This window comes from Pteropus alecto, unplaced genomic scaffold (assembly GCF_000325575.1).
Source record: "Pteropus alecto unplaced genomic scaffold, ASM32557v1 scaffold8, whole genome shotgun sequence".
NCBI classification, from domain to species: Eukaryota; Metazoa; Chordata; class Mammalia; order Chiroptera; family Pteropodidae; genus Pteropus; species Pteropus alecto.
This window is the reverse complement of record NW_006494609.1, coordinates 507,515-531,278: the sequence shown is the minus strand read 5'-3', so window position 1 is coordinate 531,278 and position 23,764 is coordinate 507,515. Positions and strand designations below refer to the sequence as shown.

At 41.0% G+C, this 23,764-nt stretch overlaps 1 protein-coding gene across 1 annotated transcript in view; it reads right to left on the bottom strand.

Annotated features, from left to right (window-relative positions):
• The window catches only part of SIPA1L1 (signal induced proliferation associated 1 like 1), a 321,807-nt gene extending 310,172 nt beyond the window's left edge, over window positions 1-11,635 (bottom strand). Inside the window, exon 1 of the mRNA XM_025042110.1 lies at window positions 11,035-11,635. The gene's annotated coding sequence lies outside the window, so the exon portion shown is untranslated. The remainder of the gene's footprint in view (window positions 1-11,034) is intronic.
• Window positions 11,636-23,764: the final 12,129 nt, after the last annotated feature.

The following is a 23,764-nucleotide window of genomic DNA, read 5'->3' as shown; positions in this document are numbered from 1 at the left end:
ACCCCTAATATCTCCCTGTTTCCACCTTTGCCTCTCTGCCCCCCTCATTCTATTCTCTACACAACAAAGTTTTGTTCTTTAAAAATAAGTCAGATCAAAACATTTTGTAACCTCCAGTGGCTTCCTATCACACTCAGAGTTGTTCACTGCTATATATCCAGGATGGGAACAATATCTGCCACCTAGAAGGTACAATGAATACTGCTGATTAGTAAATAAAATGACCAAAGTCACAGAGTCAGGACTACAGCCAATCTTCCAATGTTCTTTGGTGACAATGAGACCAGATTTCCAATAGCCAATGATCCACATGGGAGAAAATTTTTAAATTTTACTTGGCAAAACTGACTCTTATAACGCATAAGCGATACTATGTTGGATTTATAACAACAAATTAAAATGAAAATATCATTTTAAAAAGTCACAAAATCTCACACTGGGTTATCAGAATATCACATATTTGGCAGCACGGGCAATTGCCAGCTTAATTATCACAGTGCTGTTTACTCAGATCTTCAGTGTGACTTCTGCATTCAGTGACATGATGTCACCTTATCTCAAGACTACCACACACATAAATGACATGAGCTCTAAAAGATTCAGAACTGAGCACCTAGGAGAAGAGGCGATAAGCATTTCTAAGCCTCCTACACTGGTATTAATTACACCAGTCATCTGAAACAGGAATTAAGTTTCTAGGGTGTTACAAGTAACAGCAGAAAGGTTAGATTCAGGATTGTCTTCTACCAAAATTACAAGGAAAGCCTCTCAACGTTGAGTTAAAATGTTGCTTGTTTTCAGATCAGAGCGAAACTAATGCTAAAATTATCCACCATTATAGAAATTTCCCACTAAAATGTTTTAAAGTTAAAATCAAAAACCAAATTTCTCTTTCTTTGCTTCTTTCAAAAACACTTCTACTATCTGCAAAAAGCCCTACCTAAATCACACTAATAAATTCACAGAATTTTAACGACTGACTTTCAAGGAAACTTAAGTTTCTTCCCTTTACAAATGAAAAGATTACCTAGTATATAGTAAGTGAACACTGGAAACTTGTTAGACAAACAAGCAAAGGAATGAACGAATGAAATAAGATCCAAAAAGGGTATATTGCTTTTTTGAGATCTGATAATTAATGGGAAAATCCAGAATTGGTCAAAACTAGGTTTCTAGATTCTCTTGGAGCAGGCGTGGAAATAGCAGAAACCAAGATCTGAAAACCTGATTTGGTTCCTCAGGAAAACCTTAACTAAGATTCATTAAAGCCAGTTTCCTTTAGTTCTGTTACTTAGAAAAGCATTTGATAAAATAAATTTAGCCAAGACACATCTCCTTGGAAACCAAAAGGCAGAATTATCTAGAGTTTCTTTCTTCCTCTACACAAAAAATATGTAATTTAGGACTATTTTCATAATAAATAACTACAACTGTTTTGCATCAGAAGTAACACAGGTGGCCTTTTACTAAAGGAAAAATCCAACCAGCTGAGAGGAACAGGATACTGAAAAGGACCACATCAATCACTAGAAGAGTGTCAACCTCATGAGAGCAGGAACCGTGCATTCTTTTCTTTACTAGCAGCAGCCACCATCCCCTGGTATATAGTGGGAATCAATAAATACCTATGGGATAAATGAGTAAGTTTCTCCTTAGAGACCTACCATGTAGACATAAGTTCATCTGGTCACTATTAAATCCCTCTTTACTACAGGCCTACTATATGCAAGCATACGACACTTTTCCTCCACAGAAATCCTACCTGTCCCTTAAAGTAATACACCCAACCAAAATTATCCCCCCAGTTTTATTAAGAAGGTGAAAAAAGTATGTCTTAAGTAGTCAAAATTACTTATTGAAGCGGTCACTTATTTGCTGTTCTGGCCCCAATCTCTCTCTTTCAACTCATCCTATACAACCCAGCAGGTTAATTTTCTATTCTTTGCATATCCAGAAAATAAAACTTAGCTGTGGCTAAGTACTCTGTCTCTATATATGACCCACTGCTATTCAACGAGCAGATATGGAAAATCAGAAACTACTATATTAGAATACAAAAGGCAATACGGTGTCAAGGAAAAAAATCAAAAGTGATAGTTATTATAATAACTGATACCATTGAAAATCCTGAGATTACTACTAGAGGCTTTCATTAAAGACTTCCCTCAGCACTATGATATACATGACACAGATGGGTTTTGGCATTTACACCCACTGAAGTACACATTCAATCTTTAGGATCAATTGCAGGTCCATTGCCTTTTTGAAGCTTTCCCAAGCCACTGGACTAAATATCTGAAAGTGCTTTGTAGACTAGGAAGTGCTAGTCCACAGCTCTTACTGCACTAGCTACCAACTGACAGCCTCACATACATTCTACCATTTCCATCATGTTACCTCATTCTTAAGTGTCTAGTCCCCTCAAAAAAGTGAAAAAGTATTTGAACTGTTTTCTCTATTGTCAACTTCTCTATTACTTCTCCATTACTCAACACCTAGAATAGCATCAAAGCATCACTCACACTTTTTGATTTTAAAATGTATCACGAAGCTAAAGTAATCAAAACAGAGTGGTATTGGCAAAAAGACAAATAGACCAGCAGAATAAAACAGAGTGCCCAGAAATAAACCCTCACATATGTGGTCAACATGCCTTCAACAAGGGTATCAAGACCACTCGATGGGGAAAGCACAGTCTCTTCCACAAATGGTGCTAGAAACACTGGATGTCTACATGCAAAGGAATGAAGTTGGACCCTTACCTTACACCATACATAAAAATTAACTCGAAATGGATTAAAGACCTAAAAGTAAGAACTAAAACTATACAACCTCTAGAAAAAAAACACATGGGGAAAGCTTCATGACATCGGACTTAGCAATGATTACTTGGCTATTACACCCAAAACACAGACAGCAAAAGCAAAGACAGACAAATAGGACTACATCAAACTTAAAAACGTTCGTGTATCAAAGGACACAATCAAAAGAGTAAAAACGCAACCTACAGAATGGGAGAAAATATTCACAAATCATATATCTGATAAGGGGTTAATATGCAGAATAAATTAAGAACTATAACCCAAATGGTCAGACTTGAAAAGACATTTCTCCAAAAATGATATTCAAATTGCGAACAAGCATACAAAAGATACTCGATATAACTTATCAGTGGAGAAACGCAATCCAAAACCACAATGTGATATCACCTCACACCCATTAAAATAGCTACTACTACTAAAAAACAAAATCACAAATGTTGGTGAGGATAAGGAACAATCCTTGTACACTGCTGGCAGGTTGTAAAATGGTGCAGCCACTATGAAAATAGTATAAAGGCTACTTGAAAAATTCAAAATAGAACTACTATATGATCTACCTCTGGGTTGTATCCAAAAGAACTGAAAACAGGGTCTCTTAGAGATATCTGTGCACCCATGTTCAGAGCAACACTACTTACAATAGTCAAGAGGTAGAAGCAAACCAGATGTCCATCTACAGATGACGGATAAACAAATGTGGTCTATACATACAATGGAATGTTATTCAGCCTTCAAAGGGAAGGAAATCCTGTCACATGCCAACATGTACGAACCTTGAGGACATTATGCTAAGTGTTATAAGCCAGTCACAAAAAAACAAATACAGTATGATTTCATTTATATGAGGTATCTAAAGTAGTCAAATTCACAGAAACAGAAATAGAATGGTGTTTGCCAGGGATGAGGGGAAGAGAAATGGAGAGTTGTTTACTGGGTATAGTTTCAGATTTGCAAGATGAAAACATTCTGAAGATCTGTTTCACAGCAATACGAATATACTTACTACTGAACACTGGTTAAGATGGTAAATTTTACGTTATGCAGTTTTTACCCCAGTAAAAAAATAAGTGCCAACATGCAATTACCGAATGGGATTTCCCCGTTCCACCTCCACGGCAGGAGTCTAAGCGGCCAGGCCCTTCTCGCTGTTGACAGTCATTTCCAAATTTCTTCCAAGCTGTCTTTTTTATAATCAATTGGACTATATAGAAGATCAGAGACTCTCTTTTTCACCCATTTAAATGAAGTTTCCACAAACCCTAGTCGGCTGCTTTCTGGTTTAAGCCCAAGTCAAGTATAAATCCAAAAATGAAATAAAAGCCTTTGCGTTCTCAATTGGGCGGGGGAGAAGCATAACAGAATCACCTACCGAGTTTCTTCAAATCACCTATCCGCCTAATGTCCAGCATGCTTCCCCAGAGAAAAGTCCCAGTGTGATTTTCTATCCCCTCCACCAAGCACTCACTGCTCCCCCAAACACATCCAACCCAAGCCACTGAAAACCACTATTTTAAAACATATCTTGAAAACGGCCTTCAGAAAAATTTTACCAAAAGCATTTATTAGGCTGAAGTCTTTGAACTTTCAATAAATCTTTTCTGTAAATCCAAAACTCTCCATAACTTATCATTTATCTACTGAAACACTATTTTCTTATGCAATTATTATACCTATTTCCTATTACAAAGGATCAGCACTAAGATTCTAATTTTAAAAAATAAGGTAATATTGTGACTCTTTTTGAAGAATCACAAGCATTTCTCAAACTGGAAGAGAGACGAGGGTTAGCAACCACACTCAGGCTCAGCTGGGGCAAGCTTTCCTAACAGGTTTCCCAAGGGCACATTCTGTGCCAGAAGTCAAGCCAGACCCCAAACATATATATACACAGAGCACTCTCTTTACACATGAAATACCAACCACTCAGAAGTCAGACTCTGGCAAACTATACTGGCAAAACCTGCAGTCCAAAGTATGGTAAGGGGAAAGGGGAGACTCAAATCAACTACATACTAACTCTCATTTCAAAAGTAACATGTGTTTTTGAAGTCTTCGAAAGAATAACATGGTTCTGACAAGTCACAAACTTATACTTTTTGGAAAAAATATGGGAAAGTACTGCTTTCCATTTTTTTCCTAGATACACACAGGTGAAATAAGCAATAAAAGTCAAATTGGGGGGAAATTTTAGAACATTCTATTAATTTATAATTATGTATCTTATAAACATCTCCATCTAAATACTTTCTCTCCTTGAAGAGGCGAGGTACCACAGTTCAATTACCAACTGCTTCTCTGAAAGCATCAAGAACTGAAAAGAAACTTGTAAAAACAAATAATCAATCTGGAACTAAGACTGTTAAAGGAAATGTAAGGAGCTCACAATATGCCCAACTAGAATTCCTATCTAGGCAAATAATTGAGAATATGAAAAAAAAAGAATTGTGAGAAGAGCCAAAGTAAAACATACTCATCACAGTCAAGTCTTGATTACAGGAATATGATCATTCAGCACACAACCCTTTGCTTTCTATTTCTCAATAGCTTTATTCTGAGAAGTTGAGAATTCATTCTAAAAGGAAGCAAGATGCTGAACCACAAAAACCATATAGTCAATGACTTACTTGTAGCTTTGGTAAAAGGTTTTGCGGAAGAAGTGGGCAGAGAGAAGAGGAATAACCAAGTCCACTATTGGGTCTGTGCAGTTCATTTAACCCGGACCAGCTCTAGGAGAGGAGAGAGGAAAAAAGGAATCCAGAGACCTCCGTGGCTGGATGTCCTGTCTGCTCAAGTTGCCTCTGAGTTTCCCCTGTATTTGTGTAAACGTAACTCTCTCTCTCCAAGCCGGCATTCTCCAACAAGTATACATTCTCCTGCCTCTCCTGAATTAAAAAAAAAGGGAAATCTAACATTATGTAATTGTCCATTCCCCACAATTTAAAGTTAGGCATACTACAATCCTAATTAGAGGGAAAATGTAGTGCAACATGACAAGTAACAAATTAGAAATCTAAAGCTGAAAATTCTCATCACAGACCTCCAGAGGCAAAGAGAAATAGCTTTGCCTGACTCCGTGGCACACTGGCCAAGCACTGCTGTTTACTAAGGTCCAACTAAAGAAGCCCCTGACATGACGGCCAGAGGGGAGGGGAGTTGGGGGGCTGGGAAAAAGGAGAAAAGGGTTAAAGTACAAATTAGTAGTTGATAGAGGGTCACAGGGATGGGGAGTACAGCATAGGGAATGCAGTCAGCAGTAAGGTACTGGCTAGGTGCAGAGCCAGAGGAGAAAAAGAGCAATCAGGGGGATCATTTTATAAACTATAGAAATGTCTAACCAATGCACTGTATACTTGAAACTAATAACAAAATTTAAAAAAAAAAAAAAAGAAGCCCCTGACAGTCTCCTGTGCCTTTTTGGTGTCATCTCTCTAGACCTTCAAGAAAACACACATTCTCTTTGCAGCTGGAGACACCTTACTCTCCCCAGACCAGAACAAAAGGAGAAAATGAAGGTGGACTAACCCTCACCCTCAAAAGATACACCTAATGGATTTTCTTACCCTCGTGATCACAAAACCAATCACACTCACGTCATTCCATCCCTCACTCAAATCTGTGTTTAAAAGAGCCTAAGAAAATGGAATCTTTCCCGTGTTTCTATGACTCACTCCACAGCTCATCGAAAGCCTATCAAAAGAATAAATGAGCTGTCATCTAAGAATAATTAACTTACATATAGTTGACCCTTGAACAAAGAAGTGGTTAGGGGCACCAACACCCTGTGTAGCGAAAATCTGAATATAACTTTTCACTCTCTAAAAATTTAACTAGTTATAGCTTACTGTTGACTGGATGCCTTACTGTTACTATAGTCAATTAAGACATATTTTGTATGTTATATGTATTTTATACTATATTCTGGAATAAAGTAAGCTAGAGAAAAGAAAAATGTTACTAAGAAAATCATAAGAAAGAGAAAAATACATTTACAGTATTTATTTTTAAAAATCTACATACAAATGGATCCACGTGGTTCAACCTGTGCTGTTCAAGGGTCAACGTAAAACCTTTGGAAAACAAAGTGCCACATCAGTGTTCTGTTTCGTTTTTAATTAGCTAGGCATAGAAAAAAACTAAAAGCAAAAATCCAATGAGGCCAACTTATTTCTTATACCAAAAAAGTAGAAGTGCGGTGGATAGAAGGCTGGATTGTCAATCTCAAGTGACAATGAAACACCCATATATTAAACAGCACTGTATGTGGAACAGATACAAATTTTTGTGAGAGCACTAAAGGAATAACATAACACTTACCTCTCCCTGGAACAGGGAGAACCCCTCACCTAAAGGGCAGTCACCAAACTGGCAGGAATGTTTCTCCTCTCCTGACTCAGATTACGCCAGTGGAAGGTAATCAGTAACATTCTCAATGGAAAGCTCCTGCAACATCTTCCTGATTTCTGCACAGTTATCCCTCCACCTAACTGATCCTCTCCACCCCCGATGCCCCTGGTGACCCTTCCATGTAGCTGAGAGAAGGTCTAAACGTTGCCACTGTTCCAGAAATAAGGAAGGTACAAGCACTTCTTTTGCAAATGAAAAATGAGTTTAAGAAGAAAATGGTAAACTAGAATAAATTAAGTTTGGCTTCTCTAAAGAGCATACAAATACATTATGTTCTGAATTAACGAATTTAAAAAAAAAAAAAAAAAAAACTACTGGCTCTACCAGGTAAATAACACGATTTCTTTTTCCATAACTTTGTAATATGAGTAACTCTAAAGTTTAGTTACCAAACAATACTGTTTTCATAACTTTTTGACCTTTAAGCAGATTTTGTTTCCTTAAATTTTTCTTCTTGTTTCGCATATTTAATGAACACTGAACACTTAGGTACAAGGGGAAAAAAGTAGTAACAAATTTTAACATAATAGACTTTCAGGCAGGAAGAAAAAACAGGAAAGAGTAGTACAGTTAAATCTGAAAACCTGACTACCAATCAGTGCCTGATCATTGACTAGTTCTATAACCTCCAACAAATCACTTCAACTTTCCCAGCTACAGTTTTCCCATCTGTAAAATGAGGAAGATGAGCCAAATGATTTATGCTCAAAAACCCTTCTAGTTCCAACAATCTAAGAATTTGTTCATCAGGAAGTAAGAAAATGCAACTGCAAATAAGACTTTATGGTTTACAAAGTACTTTCATACTTATAGTCTCAATTATTGCAGCAAAGCTGTGAGGCAAGCAAGTATTGTGCTAATCTCTACAAAAAATAGTTTTTCAGAAAAACAGTTGAGAAAGAGGTTCAAATTTTTTTTTTTAAGATCCCAGAGGTGGAAAATTTGAAGCCCAGACCTTCTGAGAATACTTTGTTCATATTTCAGTATATCAAAAGTTATTATTTTTTAAAACATTAACTTTTAAAATTATTTATTAAATTATTCCAAAAATTAATTTAAGTTAAAATTCAAAAATAATTGCCTGCTATGCAAAAGCTTTATGGGGGCATCAGGGTGCATAATACCAAACAAGGAAAGGTTACTACAAATGGCCCCAGTGGATGGTTAAGCTCCTTGGGGCCAGGAGCATACTTTAACTCACCATTGGAATCACGGACTCCAACAGCATGCCTTCTAGGTAGAGGCACTCAATACGTCCTGTTTAACAATACAAATCTCAAAGGTTAGGGATATAATGACATTATGGGGAGAGGAAGTCTGTATTTGAGATATGAACTGTGATTTTAGTCAAAAGAAAAAAAGAAGCATGCTATATATCAGAGCTCTAACTCTACGTTAATGGGAACGAGTTTATTTGTCTTCCTCAGAGAAAGTTCAATTTGGTCAGTGAAACAAAAGGCTCAAATCTGAGCTGTCATCAGAAAATCTTTAGACTATTCATACATCATATGTGCACTGGGATGGACCAACAGAAATGATAACATGACAGTGAGGACCTGTAGGAAGCAGAGAATCATGTTATCATTAATCATGACATACTTTCACCTAAATCAGAAAGGTTCATGGAATCTGTACTCATACTGTTCTGCCTCTTCTCATACTCCTGGTTTCACAGCTCGAAGAGATAGAAGACAGTCATTTATTGAAAAGTTCAACCTGCAAACTTTAAAAAATATACCTCCTATCTCAACTCATAGTCAACCGAGATCTCCCAAAGTCTACTAAACTCCTAATCTCAAGCAATCTGCAATCTGTGACCTCAATGAAGTTACTAGAAGGTAGTTTTTAAAAAGATGCTTTAAAATGAGGGGGCTACATCAAAATTACATGCCTAATTCAAAGCAAAAGCAAATACAAAAGCCCGAAAAAAGTAAAGAATAGTTTTAAAAATCTCAATATACAATTTCAGTGAGGTGCTTTGGAATTATTACCAAGAGTTCAAGTCAACCTTGCCGCAGAATTCCAGGATAAAGTCACAACACTGCCTGATGTTTCAGATCTAAGTTGATTGCACCAGAATTGCAATTTCAAACTCAAAGAGCAGTACCAGGAACAGCAGAGAAGCTAACAGCAACACCTACTGACTGTCTTGAGCCACTTGCCAAACTTGTTCTCTCAGTCAACAAGAGAAATCTAATGATACAGTCAACTTCAAAAGTCCTTTACTTAAGCCTAATGAGATAAGAAAATAGCCACATGAAACCATTAATCCCCCAAAATCTCTTATTTTGCTCCTAACCATTTATGTGCAAATCACCACCCAAGTCATTTTAAATGCACTAATTGCTAATGCTTTAGTATAAATAACTTATTCCATGGGAAAAAATGTTTTAATATTAATATTCTCATTAATAACCGGTATGTCATCTAATAGTCAGAGACATCAGTGACCATAAACTGCTTTACGTAAACCTTTTACTTGAAATTACTGCTGTTACCACTGTTCTATATTACTCCCATCAGCTTTTTTAATCCTCGTAAAAGTGACTTAATTGCAGCTTTCATAAAAAGGAAAAGGAAAAAGTGAAAGTCATTAAATCAAAATTATATAGAAAATTAATACCGTTACTAAACTGGCTGCAGAGAATATTATAGGACTAAACCTTGTACTTTTTCAAAAGATTAAATCAGAGAATCTTTACCTTAGACGAATATTCCATATGAAAAAACAAGAGAAAGTTGACACTTAACTCCTACAGAGTAGCAGTATAAAAACAATGGCTTAAGAGTCTGAGTCAGAGTTTCAACATGAAAGGTTTGCTTTATAGAGGAAACGCCAACCCCAGTTCATCCAGATAGACCTGGAACCTGATGAAAGTCAACACCTTTCCTCTGAAATTTGCATCGCATCACTGGCTGCAGTTTAGAAATATAATCGTTTAGCAGGTAGTAAGAATTTCAATAAATGCTACCTTCCCTCAGGAAAAATAAAATCTATAAGATAAATGCCGTCTAGGGGTCATCAGTCTCGAAATGCTTCCTTTCGAAACGAATACCAACAACTCAATTAAACATCTTCCTTGAAAGTGAGCCAATTCCCTTGTCTCTATGTTTTCCAAACAGGGAACCCGATGAAATTTCAACCTGCCCACCACGATTACTTGTCTTCCTAGAAATGCCATGGAGCGATAGGGAGCCTCGCAAATTTCTTTAAGGTCAGGAAAGAAGTTGGAAACAGATGGAGCGAGGGAGTAAAAGTTCCTTTAGCAGTACCCTCACGCCTCCCCAGCCCCCTTGCGGTTTACTTGCAGCAGGTTAGAGCATCCCAGAATTTCACTCCCCAGACTCCCCCGGAAAGAAATTAACCACCCGCGGGCACCAAGCTGCTCTTCTCCTTTCTCACGATTAAACCTTCTCGGCCTGTCTTCTCCAGCTCAGCCTGCAAAGCGCTCACCCAGGTGACTGAAAAGGAAGGGTCGTCGTGTGGAGAAGAGAGCAGCGGCGTGGGCCCAGCCATCCCAACCCGGGCGCGGGTCTCCCAGCCTCCCCCACAGGCGCCTGGCCGACAGTTGTGCAGATTCGGATTCCAAGGTGCGTGCGCGCACGCCCGGCGCGGTGCAGCCCGGACTCGCTCCCGCCGGGCTGCGCTATCAGCACGCCACCAAATCGGAAATAAAACTTTGACCGGCCTCCGGGTGTCCTACTCCCAGTCCTAGACTCGAGCCCCCGCCAGAAAGGGGGTCCGGGGCTGTCAACAGTCCTGCAACCCCGCTCCCCTGCCCGGCCCCGGGGCGCAGGAGCCACTTACCGCTGGGCCCAGCCTCTTGGTGCGGCCGCGCGTCCCGGGTGCGTCCGCCGCGCGCTCTCCCTGGGGAGAAAGAGAAACCGTGTAGACCGTCGGCGCGCGCTCACTCGCCGCCTCTTCTGCGGAGAACGGCAGGCGGCGAGGTCGGGGCGGGCGCCGAGCGAAGGGGGACCCGGTGAAGGCGATAGTGAATCAGTCCAACTCCCGAGCCAGGCTTTAAGGGGAACCCGGAATGCACACCCGAGAGCAGCCGGCGGGGAACTCGTTCCTAGCAGAATGGGGGGCGGAGATGCCCCGGTCCCCGGGCATCAACTATTGTCTGGGCGCTCGGGTCCCCGCTCGCGCCGCCTCCGAGGCTCAATGCCCCCCATCCCACCCTCCTGCCCCCAGGAGAAAGAGTTGAGGGGGCGGCCGGCGCAGGCAGCGAGTGCTGAGCGTCTAGAAATCGGGGGTCCCGAGGTCCGAGGTGGGCGGCGGGGAATCGGGAGGTGCGTGCCGAGTGGGGGAGGGGACAGGTAACTGCAGCCCCGGGCGGGAAGGCTGGGGAGGATCGGTAGGGGAAGGAAAGGAGGAGGAAGCCACGGAGGCAGGAGGGGATGGAGTGGCGGGGGGGCGGGCAGGGGGTGGCCTCTGAATCCCAGACCTGGCCCTCCCCGGGTACCCTCCTCCCGGGGACTCGGCGCCGCACTGACTTTCGCTCACTCGCTCACGCACGCACTGAACTCGCTCACAAAGTTGCCGGCGATGGAGGCGCCGCACTCGCCCTTCCCGTCCCCTCCCCTCCCCGCCTCCCCGCCCCATTCCTTCCCCTCCTTCACTCCCTCCCTCCTTCCCCCCGGTCTCCGGTGAGATCACCGCTGGGTAGCTCGGCGCTGCGCTCAAATCTCGCGAGAATAAGGGCAGCTCTGCCCAAGTGGCGGGGGAAGTGTAAGGAGTCGGAGGAAGGTGGGGGGACAGCAGAACTCCTAGTTGCTATGACGACGGCAAAGCCCTGGATTCCTGTCTCCTGCGGAGAGCACAGACAGCCAACGTGGGTGCAGTTTTCAACCTGCCCCCTCCCTTGCCCGACGCCCTAATGGTGGAGAAAGCGAGGGCTAGAAGCGGGAGCATTTTTAAACCTCTTCAGAGAGGATATCTGTAAACATCAGCGTCATGCTATCTGGCTAAATTTGGCAAACGAAGCTAATTGTCTTTTTAAGAGGTCCTGGGGCAGATTTCTGCCAGAGAAGCCTGTGCATATCTGTACCCCCAAATTTCTACTATGTATTCAGTTTTTGAACTCCCCAGCTAACGTCATTCCTCAACCCCCGCGCACTCCATAACCCCCCTCAGTCTCCTTTCCCCCGCCCCCTCACCCCGCTGCATCCCCACCACCACCTCTAGACTGGTTTCCTTGAGAATCTGCCTGATTCAACTTTGTATTCTTAGAGCTTCCACAGGCTTGGTACATAGTAGGTATTTACTTAATGTCTATTGGGGGGAAAATGAACTCAACAATCTGTATTTGTCCTCAATACTTTCCTTTCACCCTACCCTGGAAAATACTTACGCTAAGACTATATTTCTGCACCCCAGTTACGTTGTTGACGCTATTAAACTATCCTCTCATTTCTTTTCATACAGACTGTGTCTGTTTTTAATAGTTAGAATTCTTCTCCATCTTTGTCTCATAAAAACCCTAATCACCATGGAGGGCATTTTTTTTTTTTTAATCATTAAACTTCTTCAAATGACCTACTCCAAAATGCTGTTAAGGATGAACATGAAATCTTCTCACCCCCAGTTGTTTTCCTTTAATTGTAGAGACTTTGAGGGGAAGGGAGAGATCGGACACTGTAAATAGAAGTTGAGTTTAAACTTTAGATTTCAAAATGAATGAGTAAAAATCGATTCCATGGTATGTGAAGTATATCTCAGTTTTAAAAATAGATTCTTTCTCTATTTACGTCAATATGCAAAAACCATTATTCAACTCAATCCTGTAAATCTAGAAACCTAAAAAAGTTCATGAAAACTCTTAAACTACGTACAAGCTTAAATGCTATGTGAATGAAAGTTATATTAGAAACCTAGTGATATAGTGATAAAAAGCACTAGACAAAGTCAAGAAACTAGTATTTGAGTTTTTTCTGTGTCACTAATAATTGAGTCTCCTTAAAAAGTTAATTTTTCTGATTCTTCATCTGTAAAATGAGAGGTAGCCCAGATGTTAGGTCATTATGTCTTTAAAATTCTATAGCTCTTAGATCTATAAAAATTTCCAATAAGAGATATTTTCCATTTACATCAAACAGAATAAAAAACATGAGTGTTTCATTTTATAGTAGTCCAGTTTCATAAAGTTTAGCTATATGTTGACAAGTTGATTTTAAAGTTCTGTCTCAAGTATAAAAACAACAAAAATATTGACCATGTTACAGTTATTCAAAGGGAATCCATTGTTCCTGATTTGCTTTTAGACTAATTCAAAACAGATTCTTTATTATTTAATAAATATGCTAATTCAAACCAAACACACAAACTAAATGCTTCCACACCCCCACCAAAATAACTTTAAGACGGTAGGAAGGAAGGAAAGAAAGAAGGAGGGAAGGAAAAGTGAGCCTTAAATTCACGGACTGGTATTTTTAATATCAAAAATTTACACACAATGGAGTATCACCACCAAGCCTGTTGATCTGTTTTAAGGCACCATCTTTCACACCATTGTAAATCAGTTGCTGTTCATTTGCTCTGTCTCAACTTTGAACAAAGTTTTGCCCTTAAAGGATGGCTGCCAATCTATATCCACCACACAGTACAGTTTCAGGGCCACCTGTTTTACGATTCCCAGATAGCCATTTGATACACTTGAAATAATTGACCCAAGTGCTAGCCAAATCTATTAACTTTATTCAGTGCTTCTTATGAGGCTCAAGAGATGGGTATTGGCCTCAAATTACAAAAATAACTTCCCTAACCTTCAGGCAGAGTAGAATAGTAGAAATTGTTCCAGGGAAAAACTGCTCTTTCAAGGCCCTAGGCTACTATTTACCCTTCACTGGTGACAGAACTTTCACCAATGTTTCTGAAGGAAATAAAAGACGAAATCCAGCAAAGCTAAGGTTCTAACTGTGCATTCTCTAGGTCAGACACTCCTTCTGCAGCCTCCCTGACCTTCTAGGGTTTCATATTTGCAGACTAGGGGCTGCAGAAGAGGGAAATGAGGAATCGAGAGTTTGCCAAGCACAGAGTAGGTCTCAACCCACGTCCTGCCAACTCTCTTTCTTGGCCTCCTATTCATCTCCACCCTCACACCCAAGGAATGTGTAACCATTCCTAGTGATAAGGAGAACATCTAGCCATTTACCAGGTTACTCCCTCCCTATTTGCTTCATAGTTTTTTAAAGCACTGTTTAATTCATTTCTCTCTGATAATTCACTTCTACTCAACGGTATACCCTAGTATATCAAATATGGGATGAATTTTGACACAGAAGGCTATCAAGCAAGGAAAATTGATATTTTTTGATATTATAAGCATCAATTCACATTCGCATGTTTTATGTTAAAATCTGGTTTATCCAGCCTATTATCAGTTCAGAACTTCCTATTACTGGCTATACATCTACAGGGCATTACTAATACTCAAAAAAATGATGCTTAACTATTAGAAAGAACCAAAAAGCCCCCATGTCATCAAAGATTAAATTATATCCACCGGTGTTTCAATTTAAGGGTTTTATTGTTTTAGCTTTATGTGGTGTACTCTACCTAAATACTAGCTTTCACCAACCTACTTGCATCTGTTTACATACTCTCTTCTGTCCTCCTGTCACTTATGGTGAACTCTCAGCATTCTTAGTGAAGATTCATCTTGTCCCATTTCTTCTGACTCAAGAACAGATTCAGCAATGGTTCCCTCTCTATAGCATCAGGAAATTTTTCAAGCGCTTACAAGAGTGTTGTAATATATGCCATGGCATAAAATAAATAAATAAAACATTTCTTAGATACCATGTCGACCTCTGCTTCATATACCACTGGAATCTTCAAAGGTTTTTCCACAGATGCCCGGATGTCTTCATCTCCAACTCTCTTGAATCCACTCCGGGCAGTCTTTCGCCCCCACCACTCCAGGGAAACGGGTCTTCTCAGCGTCCTTAGTGACTGCCTCCTTGCTAAATTCAGTGGTCAGTTCCCATCCTCACCTCACCTATGGCTTAGCAGCAGAGGAGAGGTTGATCATTCTCATCCTTGAAACACTTCCTTCACGTGGCTTGTGGGCTAAGAGACTGTCTTGTTTCTTCTCCTACCTTTCTAGCTGTCTCAGTCTCAGATCTCTAAACATAGAAGTCCCCAGACTCAGTCCTTGGACATCTCTTTGTGGTCTCTTCTCACTCCATGGCAATCTTACCAGTCTGATGACTTTTATGCCATCTATATACTGACAATACTCCCAAATTTACATCTCCAGGCCAAACACCTCCCCAAACTCCTGCATCTCCAATTGGTTGTATAGTAGGTATCTCGAACTTCACAGGTCTAAAATGGGAAAGCACCAGATAGTCTCTCCAAAAGTAGTTCCCTCCTATTGATTTCCCCACTTCAGTTAAGGACACCCTTCCTGAGATTCAGAGGTTTTTGTTGAGAGCAAAACTCTTGGAGTCATCCTTGACTTATCTTCTATCACATCACACATCCAGACCATCAGTGAATTCTGCTGGTTCTTCCTTTAAAATACATATAGAATGCAATCACTTTCCACCCATTGCAACTCTCCTTCTCTGGTTCAAGCCATTTTTCGCTTGGATTATTACAAGAGTCTCCCTATCTGGTCTCCCTATTCCTGCCCTTTCCTCTAATAATTTATTCTATACACAGGATCCAGAGTGTGGCGCATAAGTAAGTCAAATCAGGTCAGTTCTTTGCTCAAAGGCCTTTCAAGACTTCTTTTCTGACTCAAAGGAAAAGCCAATGTTCCTCTGCTGGCCTAAAGAACAGCACATTCTGTGACTCCCATCTAGAGCTCTGGCTTCATTGCCTTCCTCTCACTCTCCCTCTCTCCAGCCAAACTTTCTCCTCCCTGTTACCTGGATATATCAGGTATTCTCCTGCCTCCAAGCCTTGTATTTGCTGTTCCCTCGCCTAGAATGCCCTTTCCCCCAAATGTGCTTATGACTCCTCTGAGTTTTTTAAGGTATCTGTTCAAAGGTCACTGTGTCAGCCATTTGCCCACTTGCTGTCTAGTACCCTCTTTTCTCCAGAGATATGCTGCAAGAGGATTGACGTTCCCCGCTCCCCCACCTCCACGCACACACCATGGGCTTTGTCTCCCAGGATCCCTTGTCAGGGGCTTACAGCTGGGTTCTACCTTTGAGAAGCATGAGAGAAATTGGGACAGATGGAAGGGGCAAGACTTTATTCTCCTCTCTGTGTGCCTCGGGCAGTGTCTTAGTAACAGATGCCTCTCCTCATTGGCCCCAGGTTGCACTGGGTAAGAACCAGTCCCAGGGGCTGATAACATCCTTAGCCTAAGGACGATAGCAGCTTTCAAGTATTAAGAATCTCTGGATTGCCTCATCAGCCAGGTTAGCTTCTCAGCCCTTTTATCACCTGTGTAACAGTTCCCCTGTGTTCAATTCCCTCTTTTCAAATGACCAAGATTGGTTTCTGTTCTCCTAACTAGACCTTGATTGTTACAGCCACCCTTTATGAAATAGCAATCACTCCAATCTCATACTTCCCAGGCCTCTCACCCAGCTTTATTTTTCTCTAGAGTCCTTACCATCCTCTGACATACTGCTTAAGCGTTTATTGTTTTATTGTATATCTCTCATCTAGTATGTAAGATCCCTGAAAACAAGAGCCTTATGTCTACTTTGTTACTGCCGTATTCCCAGTACCTAGAACAGTGCCTGGTATATAGTAGGCACTCGATACATGTTTGGTGAATGAGCAAATAGGGCTGTTTCAAAGACAAAATAAAAGGGCTAGCATAGTATGGTAGGCGAACTAATCCCCCCGAAGATGTCCATGTCCTAATGTCTAGAACCTGTGAATGTTACCTTACCTGACAAAAGGGACTTTGCAGATGTGATTAAGTTAAGGATCTTCAGATAGGGAGATTATTCTGGATCATCCAAGTGGGCCAAATATAATCACAAGGTTCTCAGAAGAGGGTAAGAGTCAGAATTAGAGTTAAAGAAGAAGATATGATCATGGAAACAGAGTCAGAGAGAGATTCGAAGATGCTACACTTCTGGATTTGACACTGGCGGTAGGGACCAGGAGCCAAGGAATCCAGGCGACCTCTAGCAGCTTTTACAAAAGGCAAAGGAAATGGATTCTCCCCTAGAGGCATCAGAAGGATTACGGCCTTGCTGACATCTTGATTTTAGCTCAATGAAACCCATTTTGGACTTCTGACCTCCAGAACTGCTGTTTTAAGCCACTAAATATGTGATAATTTGGTACAGCAGTAATAGGAAACTAATAGGCAGTTTTCTCAATGTGTAAACTCTTTGTAGACAGGATATGTGTCTTGTCCACCCTCAAATCCCTACTTTCTAGCATAGTTCCTGTCACAAGCAAGGCACTCAACAAATGTTTGTGGAATGAATGAAGTTTAACAGCAAAATGGAATCAGAGCTCCCATCCTGGCGGAGTGGTGAAATTGCTTAACTGGTTTTACCTGACCTCCGAAAAGGAAGAAAGCACTTTACAATTAGAAAGCCGCCTTGAGCTTTTCGAGCCATGAAGATATAGGGGCCCAGAGCAGGGAGACAATCCAGGGCTTAGGCACCAATGTCAGCTAGAGAGAATGAGACAAGTCACAAGGAGCTTTGTGTAATATGTTAAGGAGCTTGAGCTTTATTTCTGTAAGGCGATAGGGAGCCATTGAAGGATTTTCAGCAAGGTAGAGACATTCAAATTTGCATTTAGGTGGCATAGCACATTTAAAGCATGAGATTTAGAAATCCATGGGTCAGAGAAGAGGTCAGAACTAAAGTCATAAATGTAAGAGGCAGGAGCTAATAGTAGCTGACATGTTTTTACATTTAGATAACATTTTAATTAAAAGCACCCTAACAAATTATTTTTTTCTTGTAGGTATCTTCTTTTGAAACATATTCCATTGAGCTGTTCATACCATTTCTGGTTTTCTGATGACTTTATTGTTGACACGGGCTCAATAAAAATCCCATGAGGACTGAAAGTTCCATCTCACCAACCTTTTTGACCTTTGTTCTATGTAGACATCAATACAGCCTATCCCAGCTGTAATTTTTAAAAGAAATCTCCTCTAAACCATTTCAAAAAAAAAAAAAAAAAACATTTTATTCATCCCTCCAATAGTATTTCCTTTCAGGGAACTCTTTGCACTGTTTGAAATAACTTGAATATTTTCTTAGGAGCTGGAATTTTCTTTCCAACTCTCCCTTGTCTCTTTATTCTTTTTTGTCAGATTTCATAGTCGAGAATGTGCTGGGGAAGGAAGGTGAGAAAAAAAGGTCTCCCTCCACGTCCTTGTCTTTTTTAAATCCCTAGAAATGAGAAGACGTTTGCCCATGACTTGTAAGTGGTGGGCTGAGGCCTCCTAGAACCATCTGCCTTGTTCCATTGCCAGCCTGAGTCAGGACGACATTCACAAGAACCCAGGAGCTGCAAGGACGCTTGAGTTGCAGCTGCCTCGTGGCATCCAAGGAGAGCACAGTGAGATTCTGCAGGAGCAATGACATTTTGCATGTTTCTGAGTACAGAAAACATAGGTAGCAAGGGTGTCTGTGGGCATACCAAGGAGCACAACTGGAATGTTAAAGCCATCAGAGCCTTTATTTAAGGGGAAAAGGGAAAAATGAAGATTTTGGTACTTCGAACATTTTTAGGACCTTAAAGAGCTCAGCATCCACCCTGAACTTTACAAATCACTTTTCAGAGATGAAGCTTTTAAAAGTCTCTTCATTTTATTTGGTCTTTCATTGGGGTGGGAGGTTAGTGATGAATACATTTATTCAGTTATGAGAAATGGCCAAGGCCATTACATGTAATTTTTTTAGGTATCTTATAGAGACATAAAAGAAAATATCACCCGGTGGAGTAGAAGAAAATCTACTAGACCTTGAGTCTGGCTTGAATTTCTGCACTCAACCAGCTCAATTCTAACTTTAATAAAATTATTCAAACTTTCTGGACTTCTATTTCTTTTAATGCAAAAGGAGAGTGCAAACGGCCCATCCTTCTAAACTAAACATCTGTATATTGACGTGTTGCCATCTTTCTGGGGTCTACATGCACTTGGTCAAGAATCCGAGGTCTGAAAAAGGGTCCTGAACCTCCCTCCGTTTCTACTGGTTTTTCCCTTCTATCCTCCCCTCACCTCTTCTGCCCCTTATCCACATACCCATTTCACAATCCCCTCTCAGATATTGTGGGTAACTGTAACTCATGCTGGTAGGGAGGAGAGGGGTGGAGATGCCTGAACAATTCTCACAGACTTCTCCCGTAGCGCTCTCGTGGTGGTTGTGGTTGGCGCTGCTGGAGGGGATCTCGATCGCCACTTGTGGCATGGCCAGCCCATACTAGCTGCTCTGACTGGCATTGGAACTCTCAGGTTTAAGGGGCCCAGCTGCTCCCAGCTGCTCCCAGCTGCTCCCACCTGCTCCCACCTCCACTAGTTTGGCTCCCAGCTTCTAGATCCCTGGGCTGCTGGGCAGTTCGACGTCACTTGTTCCATACTTCCTCTAGAGGGCAGCACAAATCACAGTCTCTGCCAAGTCGTTGGGGACACCCAAAGATGTGGGACTGGCTTATAGAATTCATTCAAATTTCTCCAGTCTGGATTGATATTCTAGGAACAAAATGGAAAGTGTCACACCCACTGGTCTTCACCTGCAGGCAGTTCTGAATGGTGGACTCAGCAGGACCTGGCCCAAGTCCAATCCACCTCCATGCTTAGTAGCCAAGTGGCTTTGGGGAAAGTTCCTTAACCTCTCTAAGCCTCAATTTTCTTAGCTTTAAAGTAAGAATAATGATCATAATTGATTTTTTAAAACACATGATTGTTTTGAAGATTGAGATAATACACATTTTGTTAGACTCTGTGGACTGGCTACTTAAAAGCCATCCATACCCCCTTTTCCCTCGCCCTCATTCTTTCCAGATTTCCTTGAAGCCTCCAGAACTAGCTTACGCAGAACAGGGGCTTTATTCTGAAAATTCTGGTTCCAATAGATTCCCAGGGGTAGAAATACAGCGCCACCTCAACTCTCTCTGTCACTCACACGCTCCTGTCCCTGCAACTGCCTCTACAGCCTTGTTCTCTTTTTCTGTAGAATTGTTTCCTCGACTTTTTTGGTCCATGAAGGGAAAATACCTCCTGGGGTCATTCTGAACTCAAACATCTCCAAGGTTTACAAAATACCTGGAGAGAACAGAACGCGGCTGACCCGGCTTTGGATCAGGTGCCTGCCTTTGGACCAATCAACTGTGACCAGGAGTCCAGGGCCACACTGCATAAAATGGCACAGAGGAACCCTGATAAGACCGTGAGGTGGCAATTCCCAGGGAAGAGAGACACAGACTACAATATATATGTAGGGTGGAGGAGTTATATAAAAAGGTGTAAGACTAAGTTTTAGCCCTTAGGAGATTATCATGGAGTTGGGGAGAAGTCAGAAACATTAAGTCTTCAGGTAAAATTGATTTTGAAGCTGAGGGAGGTAATGTAAAAAAAAGAACAAAAAACGAAAAACAAACAAACAAACAAAAAAGAACTCCAAAACAATCAATAGTGACAGAAGAAATCTAGTGTTTCTTTAGGTCGAATCAATGCAATGGTGGGTGTGGTATGTAGGCCTTGCCCTTCCTTCTGTCTTGGAAAAGAAGAAATAAAAGCACTTACTCAAAATAAAAGATGGCTAGGAGACAGGTCTAGTCAGAGAGGAGAAACATTTAAAGTGGGATCTATCTGCCCTGGGCAGGAATTGGTGGAATTAAGCCACAAGGAAAATTTACTATACACATGAAAGGGGTTACAAAATAAGATAAGACAGGATTAAGTAGCGAGCATAATTAGAGGCTAAGAACAGAGATCAAGAACTTTGGCTTCATGAAGCCAGTGGATCTTGGCTGATTGGTGAAGAAGGTGGAGGGGACTGGGGCATTACTGGAGGGAGAAATAGCGAACAAAGGACTGGAGGTTGGAGTGAACTTGGCCTATTTGTGAACAGTCATGTGCAAAGGAACGTAGAGAAACAGTCCTTAAACTTTGGATGTGTGATGATAGTACCCAGAGTGCCTGTTAAATGTAGATTCCTGGGCTCCCAGTGCAGAGATTCTGATTTAGTTGGTCTGGAGTGGGTCCCAGGATTGGACATGTTTAGTGAGCACCTTAGAGGCTATATTGCAGGGGTCTGCAGAGTGCAGTCTGAAACTCTAGTGTCTACACTGGTGCTGCCTACTAGGTAAAAGAAATAGCTTCTCCTTTCAAGTATGTGTTCTCTTGATGACAGCAACCTACCACCAGACTATGAAGTCACTCTTGATGGCCCAGGAAAGCTGCTCTCAGCCAGCACCACTGCAGCCACCTCCTAGGGCTCCTTCGTGTCTCAACCCCCTGAGGGGCTATTTGATCACTAGCTGGTCTGGCCTTCATCATACAGCCTATGCATAGCGAGGCGATGACACTCAACCCAAGATGAAACGGAAACTGTCTAGATGATGAATTCTTCTTAGACAATGTTGCTGTTTCTATGTCTCACTGGTTCATTCACTTGCCTTTTACTTCTAACCACAGTTATTTTTTTATATAATCTTAATCAGCATTTATACACTAGTAAGAGTGATTTGTCTTAGTTTTTTAAAAAAGAGGTCATTTGTTTGAAAAGGAAGAGTTTCTATTCCAAACTTCTCAAGAGTCGGTATTATTTATTAATCATACAGTATGTCTTTTTCTTTCTAAGCCCCTTTTTATCTCCTCTCCTGCAATTCAACCCACATAATTTCTATTAAGGTATCAGTTTACAATAAGAAAACTGTTAATAAGTATCGTTTTTAAGGTGTTGGGACTAAAACTGAGGTTTCTTAACATCCCACCCAAGGGGTTTCTTATTAAGCCATTTTCTTGTCATTATTTTATTCTTGAATTCTTCCCTTTAGTTGTCTTTTAAAAAAGTTAAAATGCTAATAAGATGTTTTCCAGTCACTTGAATCAGAAATTCCAAGTACACACAGAATGATTAGATCTTCTTCTTTCTCTGCTCAAATTTCTTAATTCTTCATCCCATCCCGAGTCTGATTTTTGCAACCATATTTTTCTAGACCTACCATTAGGACAAGAAAGGAAAGGCATCTGCCTTCTGTCATTACGTTCATTTAGTCTGGTAGTTATCACTCTATCATCACAAATGAACAGTCTTTGGGTCTCCAATCTAATTTCCATCTAACCCCACTCTATGAGAAATGTTATTTCTATTTAGTCGTTAACTCTTCCAATAGTTAGAAGAAAGAACCATGATGACAGAGTCCTCCCAGGTTCCAAGTGCCAAACCCAATCCTATCTGAAATCTATTTGTCCTAAGGTTGGTCTGGTTCTCTGATCTTCACTGCCCAAGAGCACACAAGATGATAAACAACATTTATTGGGCCATAACTAGCTGTAGTGAATTAACCCAACTCTTTTCTCATGTGTACCATCTTGGTTCTAGCCAGGTGAACAATAGCTATAAGTATATAAGTTGATCTCTGGGGTGCTAAATAATACAAACCTAATAAAGCCTACCCTGGGATTGTGTTCTGGTTATTTATTATTGCATAACAAACTACCCTAAAATTTAGAGGCTTAAAATGACATTTTACTATGTCCCATGATTTTGTGGGCCAGGGAAGTCTGGCAGAACCCAGCCAGGCAATTCTTCTGTTCCAAGTGATATCTAGCTGGTGTCTAGAGTCTTTACGCACATGTCTGCTCCTTGGTAGGGATGGGTGGAAGGCTGAACTTTGCTGAGAATGCCAACTGGATTCTTCAGCAAAGCAGTCTCGGGATAGTCAGTCTTACCCAGAAGAGTTTCAAGAGTGTTCTGAGGGACAGGAAATGGAAACTCCCAGTCCATTAAGGCCTGGGCCCAGAACTGGCACAATGTCACTTCTACAACATTCTATCGGTCAAGCAATTACACTATCTGCCTATGCAGTAAGAGAGAAGAATGGTAAAGAATATGTGGCCATCTGTAATCCATCACAGAGGTTATTCATCGAACATTTGTAGGCCATGTCGTAAGGCCCAGATCCAGCGTAAGACTCTGGGAATACAGAGGAAAGTTAACATACTCCCTGCCACTAGTAAGTCCACAGCCTAGAGGAGAAGTTGGTGTGTTGTATAGTTCCTACACACACCTTTCAAGGACTCTCCAAGAAAATAAATCAGTGAAACCACACATTTTAGAAGGATACCATTTAAAAGGAAAAAGAGAAAGAAAAAACTCACTGTCTAATAATCTCCAGTTGCTCATAATTCAAATGTCTGTTTATCTAATAACACCTGGCATACAAGTAAATTCTGATATGGAGATGAAGCTTGAAGTGTTAAAGGGGAAAATAAACGGCAGACCTAGCTTCTTTGAGGAACAGATTTGGGGCATACTAAGAAGAAATTGTAGTCAGAGCTCAGTGGTAGTGGGATAAAGTCCAAATGACTTTAGTTTGGCAAGCGGTTAGGCCAGTTATCACTAATAGCAAACCTGTCATTCTCAAA